Source organism: Delphinapterus leucas, chromosome 19 (assembly GCF_059928025.1).
Source record: "Delphinapterus leucas isolate spDelLeu-1000000601 "Yukka" chromosome 19, BTC_Dleu_Yukka2, whole genome shotgun sequence".
NCBI classification, from domain to species: domain Eukaryota; kingdom Metazoa; phylum Chordata; class Mammalia; order Artiodactyla; family Monodontidae; genus Delphinapterus; species Delphinapterus leucas.
The window spans coordinates 52,780,726-52,787,884 of NC_143147.1; positions in this window are offsets into that span (position 1 = coordinate 52,780,726).

Sequence of the window (7,159 nt, forward strand, 5' to 3'; positions counted from 1 at the left end):
AGCAAGGAAAAAAGGAATGAAGGTGCGTGTGTGTGTGTGTGGGTGTGTGTGTGTGAGAGAGAGAGAGAGAGAGAGAGAGGAGAGAGAAACTCCTGACTGGTGCCAATCTACTAAGGAATGATGTTATTATTATGGGTGGAAGGAGCAGGTTAAGGAAGGAAAGTCAGAAAGAACATGGTTGCCAAGGACTGTTATCAATTAACATTCTGGAAACCACAGCCATAGTTTTCTTTGAGGAGACTATAAAATGAGACCATAAAGATTCATTGAGCCAACAAGGCTTTGCTTGCATATTGGTGTGGGCAGTAGGGAATAAGGATCAAGAGGCACACAAAGGGATCCAGACATCTGCTTTATTGGAGTGGAAAAGCCATCATAGCAATTTCCACAATATATCTGGCAGGACAACGTGTCATGGAAGCCAAGTAAACTGGCTGAGAGTAGCCATAAACTTCATAAAGAGAGAGAGAGTTTTAATTCAAGAGGTGCTGCTGAGTTGTGAAAGAAGCGGGCCAGCCCTATATCATAGGCTCACATCTCAGTCTGATGGAAATGTCAATCCTGGGTTCTCTTGTTTTCTGAGAAAGAAGGACCCACCTTTGGAGAAACAAGCTATTGAACATCTCCCTGTTCCTTTTTGCTGGTTCCATGAATTCTTTGTGCCGCTCTAGAAGGCAATAACATTTTTGGCCTGCCTCTTTGTGGCCTAAATAATGCAGAGGTCAAATCTTGTAACCCCAAAATACTACTGAGATTTGGGCATAATGGTCAAGGAGTTGGGCCTAAAAGCTTAGCAAATGTTGGGAACAAAGAACAGGGTCAAGTTAAAAGCAGGGCCCTCTCCCAGGGAGTAAGTGGAAGCTGACAGTCTAGACTAGGAGCCAGCAAATTTTTTCTGTAAAGGATCAGGTAGTAAATATTTTAGACTTGCAGGCCATAGAGTCCTAGTCACAGCTACTCTTCTGCCACTGTAGAGCAAAGGCAACCGTAGACAATACGTAAATAAATGAGTGTGCCCATGTTCCAATAAAACTTTATTTATGGGCAGCGAAACTTGAATTTCATATAATTTTCATACCATTTTTTTGTAAAATTTATTTCCAACCATTTAAAAATTTAAAACCATTCTTAGCTCATGTGCCATACAAAAATAGACAACAGATTTGGCCCACAGGCTATAGTTGCAGACTCATCTAATGTGGTCCGATAGATGTATGAGAGCCATGTATGTAACCTAAAATTTCCTAGTAACCCCATGTCAAAACTAGACAGAAACAGGTGAAATTAATTTTAATAATATATTTTATTTAACCCAATATATCCAAAATGTTGTCATTTCAATGTTATCAGTATAAACATTACCAATGAGATATTTTACTTCCCCTTTTTTCATACTAAGTTTCTAAAATCTGGGGTGTATTCTACACCTATAGCACGTCTCTATTCATTCTAGCCATATTCTAAGAGCTCAATAGCTACATATGGCTGGAGGATACCATGTTGGACAGTGCATGCCTTGAACAGTGTTTTCAAACTTTAGCTTGCATCAGAATCACCTGGAGATCTGTTAAAATACAGATTTCTGGGCCCCATCCCCAGAGCTTCTCATTTAGTAGATTTGGGGAAGGCCCCAAAACTTGAATTTCTAACAAGTTGCTGGGTGGTGTTGATGTTGTTGGTCTGGGGACCACACTTCGAGAACAAATTGTCTAGAAGCTGAGCAACAGGAGATAGTAGAGAAGCATTAGGAGCCAGGTGTATGTAAAAGCAAGAGGTAAAAAATGAACATTAAACAACAATGAGGTACCACTACACACTAAAATGGACAGAATTCAAAACACTGACATCACCAAATGCTGGCAAGGATGTGGAGCAACAGGAACTTACATTCATTGCTGGTGGGAATGAAAAATGGTGCAGCCATTTTGGAAGACAGTTCGACAGTTTCTTACAAAACTAAACATACTTTTACTATGCAATCCAGCAGTCATGCTCCTTAGTATTTAATTTTGTAGGTGTCCTCGGAAAGGGAAAGCTGGAGAACTCTGCCTAATTAGGAGTCAGCTCAGAATCTGAGCAGGTTTTTAAAGCTTTTGCAATGGCACAACTATTTCTAGGCTCTAATATAGAAATTCGGCTGCTGAAAGATTGCAAAACGGAGGTGGGCTGTATGTTTTCAGGAAGATTCTATAAATCCAGAATCTACTTCCCACCTTAAGGATACAAAATCATTCAATTTGAAAACCACATCTTTTGAGGAATGTCCTTTAATTTTTTACCTTTTAGAAGGAAGCTTGCTTGCAGCAGTATATCACAACACAAAGCTTTAATGGAACTTTAAAAAAGGACCTCTAGTAAGTTCTCAAACTCTGTGGTCTAAATTAAAACTCTGGATATTAATCAAAAAAAAAAGAAGAAGTTGTTTTCCAGTCCCTTGGTGTCAAAAGACCTTTCATTCGATAGCCAGGGGATCCCTCAAATTCAAGAGAATATTAAAGGCCTAAAGGAAATTTATAAAGACATCTTTTTAAAAATGTCTTTTTCTGATGGCACTCGTTTATGAATCTTTTCTAACCTCCGGTTCCAATCAAACACTGAGAAATAGCAACTCAGTTTTGGAGAGCCATGTAACAGAGGTATTCAGAACATTTCAATTTACAATGAAAACCCTAGTTCCATGCCTAATTCATAGCTTAAATATCAAATATACCCCCATTAGAATCCATCCAAGAAATAAATGTGATACTTAGAAAAAGATCAGAATATTAAAAGATGAAAGAGAACATTAATTCTGACCTTTGAAGGGATAAGAGAAGTATTTGCCATATGAAATGCACATTAATGTTATCTTTGATAAATATCAACTCAAGTACCTCCCCCCACTCCTAGTAGAAACATTTGCTCAGCAAAGGTAAATGCATGAATTTTTCAGGGTCTCATCTCAAACTAAGTAGAAACCTACAAGTTTCCTGGAGCACAGATTAAGAGAGAATGACCTAGAACCCCATCTAACCAGAAGGGGAAAAGCAGAAACAAGCTTACTACCTACCAAGGAAGAAGCTCTAAAACTAATGCTAGAGATCCAGAAAAACACTAATTTGAGTATACGAAGAAGGAAACGTAGTTTTTTTTTTTGCGGTACGCAGGCCTCTCACCGCTGCAGCCTCTCCCGCTGCGGAGCACAGGCTCCGGACGCGTAGGCTCAGCGGCCATGGCTCACGGGCCCAGCCGCTCCGCGACATAGGGAGTTCCTCCCGGACCGGGGTACGAACCGACGTACCCTGCATCGACAGGCGGACGCCCAACCACTGCGCCACCAGGGAAGCCCGGAAATACAGTTTTAAATAGCTCTAATAAACAGCATTTTGTAAGCCTCCAAACAAGCTATTAGAGGTTGAGAAATAGCATCTGGCAGCCCAGTTAATTTCAAAAGGTATAATTTAAGGAGTTTAGTCCCTCAAATCAGAGAAGCCTGTGAGGAATTGCATGGTTGAAATCACAGCAGGTTTGCAGCCCATTTGAATCGTTGGACCAAGAGTCCATTGAGAAGCTGGAAAATTCATTTAATACAGATGTGAGCATATATAACAATTCTGCACGATTTAATTATATACTGACTTGAAATTATATGACGGCTTTCTATGGAGGATTAATTCAGAGTTCTCTCTTTGGCATTGAGGTTGTGCCACTAATATTACACCTTGAATTTTCAAAAATAAGCACTTGGGGGCTTCCCGGGCTTCCCTGGTGGCGCAGTGGTTGAGAGTCCGCCTGCCGATGCAGGGGACACGGGTTCGTGCCCCGGTCCGGGAGGATCCCACATGCCGCAGAGCGGCTGGGCCCGTGAGCCATGGCCGCTGAGCCTGCGCGTCCGGAGCCTGTGCTCCGCAACGGGAGAGGCCACAACAGTGAGAGGCCCTGAGAGGCCCGCGTACCGCAAAAAAAAAAAAAAGCACTTGGGGACTTCCCTGGTGGTCCAGTGGTTAAGAATCTGCCTTCCAATGCAGGGGATGACGGTTTGAGTGGGGAACTAAGATCCCACATGCCGTGGGGTAACTAAGCCCACGCGCCCCAAGGAAAGATCCTGCACCAGCACAACTAAGACCTGATGCAGCCAAAAATAAATAAATAAATAAATATTGTGAAAACAAGTGCTTGATTTGAACTGAAAGTTTTTCTCAGGAGAATAATGAAATACTATTTATTACTCAAAACATTTCTACAGGGCAGGCTGATTTTTTTAAAAATGAAACCAACAATTTATTTTTGTTACAAAACAGAAGGTTTAAATATTTGTAAAAGTATAAAAAGGGCTTCGCTAATGTAACTGAAGAGTACCACATTGTACATTGTCTTCCAGGGTTGCAAGAAGAAGAAGAAGGAGAAGAAATTAACCTTTAAATATATTTTGGAGGAGAAAGTCTGCATTCTGCAATAAGTTTTCAGGATGGCATACAGTTAAATTGTTCTTAAAGAATGTTCTTAAATATCTTTTAAAAAAATCATAAATTCAGATTCACTTACTTATCCCAAAAATAGCAAGAAAAAAATGAATTTATTACTTGAGGGCACCATAATTCTGAGCTGGATCAAAGTTACTGAAATGTGGTCATCTTATGTAAAGATCTTCCCTGGTTGCTCCTATATAGGAATATTCAATAAATGGAGACAGGTCACCATTTCCCCCAAAACTTTAAATTCAGATGAAGGCAGAGAACACATAAAACAATTATTTGAGTATTTGTAACCCCTTCTCATTTTAGTCTGAGGTTTGTATATATCTTTAGGTGATATTGTGAAACCAATCCCATCTACCTCTCAACATACCCATTCAGAATGAGATCTTCCAAAAAACAAATACAAGAGCTGAAAGAAAGAACTAACTACACACTGAATACTTGTTCTGCTCCGTAACCAAAATGTTCCGTTTACTAATGTATTCACTTGAGTTCAATGGAGTGTTACATTTTCCTGTAATATTCATTTTCAAAACAAACCATATCAATACTAAACAAGACAGTACAACCTCAAAAATGAGCAAAGGGGCTTCCCTGGTGGCGCAGTGGTTGAGAGTCCGCCTGCCGGTGCAGGGGACACGGGTTCGTGCCCCGGTCCGGGAAGATCCCACATGCCGCGGAGCGGCTGGGCCCGTGAGCCATGGCTGCTGAGCCTGCGCGTCCGGAGCCTGTGCTCTGCAATGGGAGAGGCCACAACAGTGAGAGGCCCGCGTACCGCAAAAAAAAAAAAAAAAAAAAGAGCAAAGGACTTAAATAGATATTTTTCCAAAGAATGTATACAAATGGTCAAGAAGCACGTGAAAAGATGCTTAACATCATTAGTCATAAGGGAAATGCAAATCAAAACCACAATAAGATACGTTACACCCTCTAGAATGGCTATTTTTTTTTTTTTTAAAAAGGAAAATAACAAGTGTTGGTGAGAATGTGGATAAATTGGGATCCTGGTGCATTGTTGTGGAAATGTAAAATGGTGCAGCTGCTGTGGGAAAGTTTTGTGTGGAAAATGTTAAACAGAATTACCATATGACCCAACAATTCCACTCTTAGGTATATGTATATCCAAAAGAATTGAAAAAGGGAATCAAATAGATATTTGTACACTAATGTTCATAACAGCATTATTCATAACAATGAAAAGGTGAAAACAATCCAAGTGTCCATCAGCTGATGAATGGACAAAATGTGGTATACACATAAAATGGAATACTATTCAGCCAGAAAATGGAGTGAAGTTCTGACACGTACAACAGCATGGATGAACCTTGACATTATGTTAATAAGACAGTCACAAAAGGACAAATATTGTATGATTCCACTTACATGAGGTACCTACAATAGGCAAGTTCATAATGATGGAAAGTAGAATAAAGTTCCCCAGAGAGTGGAGGGAAGGGGAGATATGAGTTATTTTTTTATTGGGTACAAAGTTTCTGTTTGGGATAATGAAAAATTTCTGGAAATGGATAGTGATGATGGTTGTACAACATTGTGAGTGTACTTAATGCCACTGAATTTTACACTCGAAGGTGGTTAAAATGCTAAATCTTATGTATATCTTACTACAATAAAAAAGATACATAAGAGGATTCACAGCTTTTCAAAATCATTCTGGGTGTTATGGGAGAGAGAGAAAAGACAGTACGCTCTGTGAATGGCAGGGTGGAATATGCTCCACGTCAGCAACTTTAAGGGTGAGGTAGGGAAAGAAATGTAATTGGTACAGCCACGTCACCTAAACAGCTTTCTTAACTCAAAGCTGAGAAGAGAATCCGAAATAACTCTCAGAATAATACGAGCCAATAAAACGTGTCCCCCTATCCTATTTCCACTTCTGCCGGAGTTAAAAAGAACATCTTCCACTTAATTGAGCGCTTCTCAAATTTTTATTTTAAACATAGTGCCCTAAAGGTGGCTACTGTGTTTACTTTGATCGTCTTCAGTATTTCAACGCACACAAAATTGTTTAGCATTGTCTGGGGACAAAACCTTGAGATATCACATCCCCAAATGGGACCGCCGATGTGAACGGCCTGTCTGGTACAGGTCAGAGTAAACTTTGTTCAGGAGTTCCATTAGCACCAAGATGCCTTCACCCCCACCGAAGTGTGGGGCCTAGGATAGAGAAAAGCTCTCTTCCCCCTCGGAAGGGGCTCTCCCAACAACACCCAACTCCATAACTGTTTCCTCACACTCCGTTAAGCGGGCCCAAGTCTATCACTCTCCGGGTGGCTCCAAAGGATTCTGGGAGTTAGGGTCGGGACCAGGGACAAAAAAGAAATGTTGGCCCAAGGTGAGCAGCCGATAGGTTTAGGATTATCGGTTGGTTGCTGAGCGATTTCTCAAATCTTCCGACCACTTGCGTCACTTCTCCCACCGGGTACGCCCGCGCTCCTTCTCTTCCTTCCACGCTCCGCCCCCTAGGCTGCCCTATTAGCCAATCATCAGGTGGGTGCTTGACGGGCCGGGCCAATCCCGAACACGTTTACTTTGAGCGGGAAAGTCGCAGAAGCTCCGGGAGAGAGAGGTCGCCTAACTGCCGGTTCTTGGCCTTGTCTCTGGGTAGGAGAGTGGTAACAGGCCCCGGAGGCAGCCGCCCATTGGCCGGGCAGCGGGCCAATGAGGGGTGCGAAGAGGGGGGG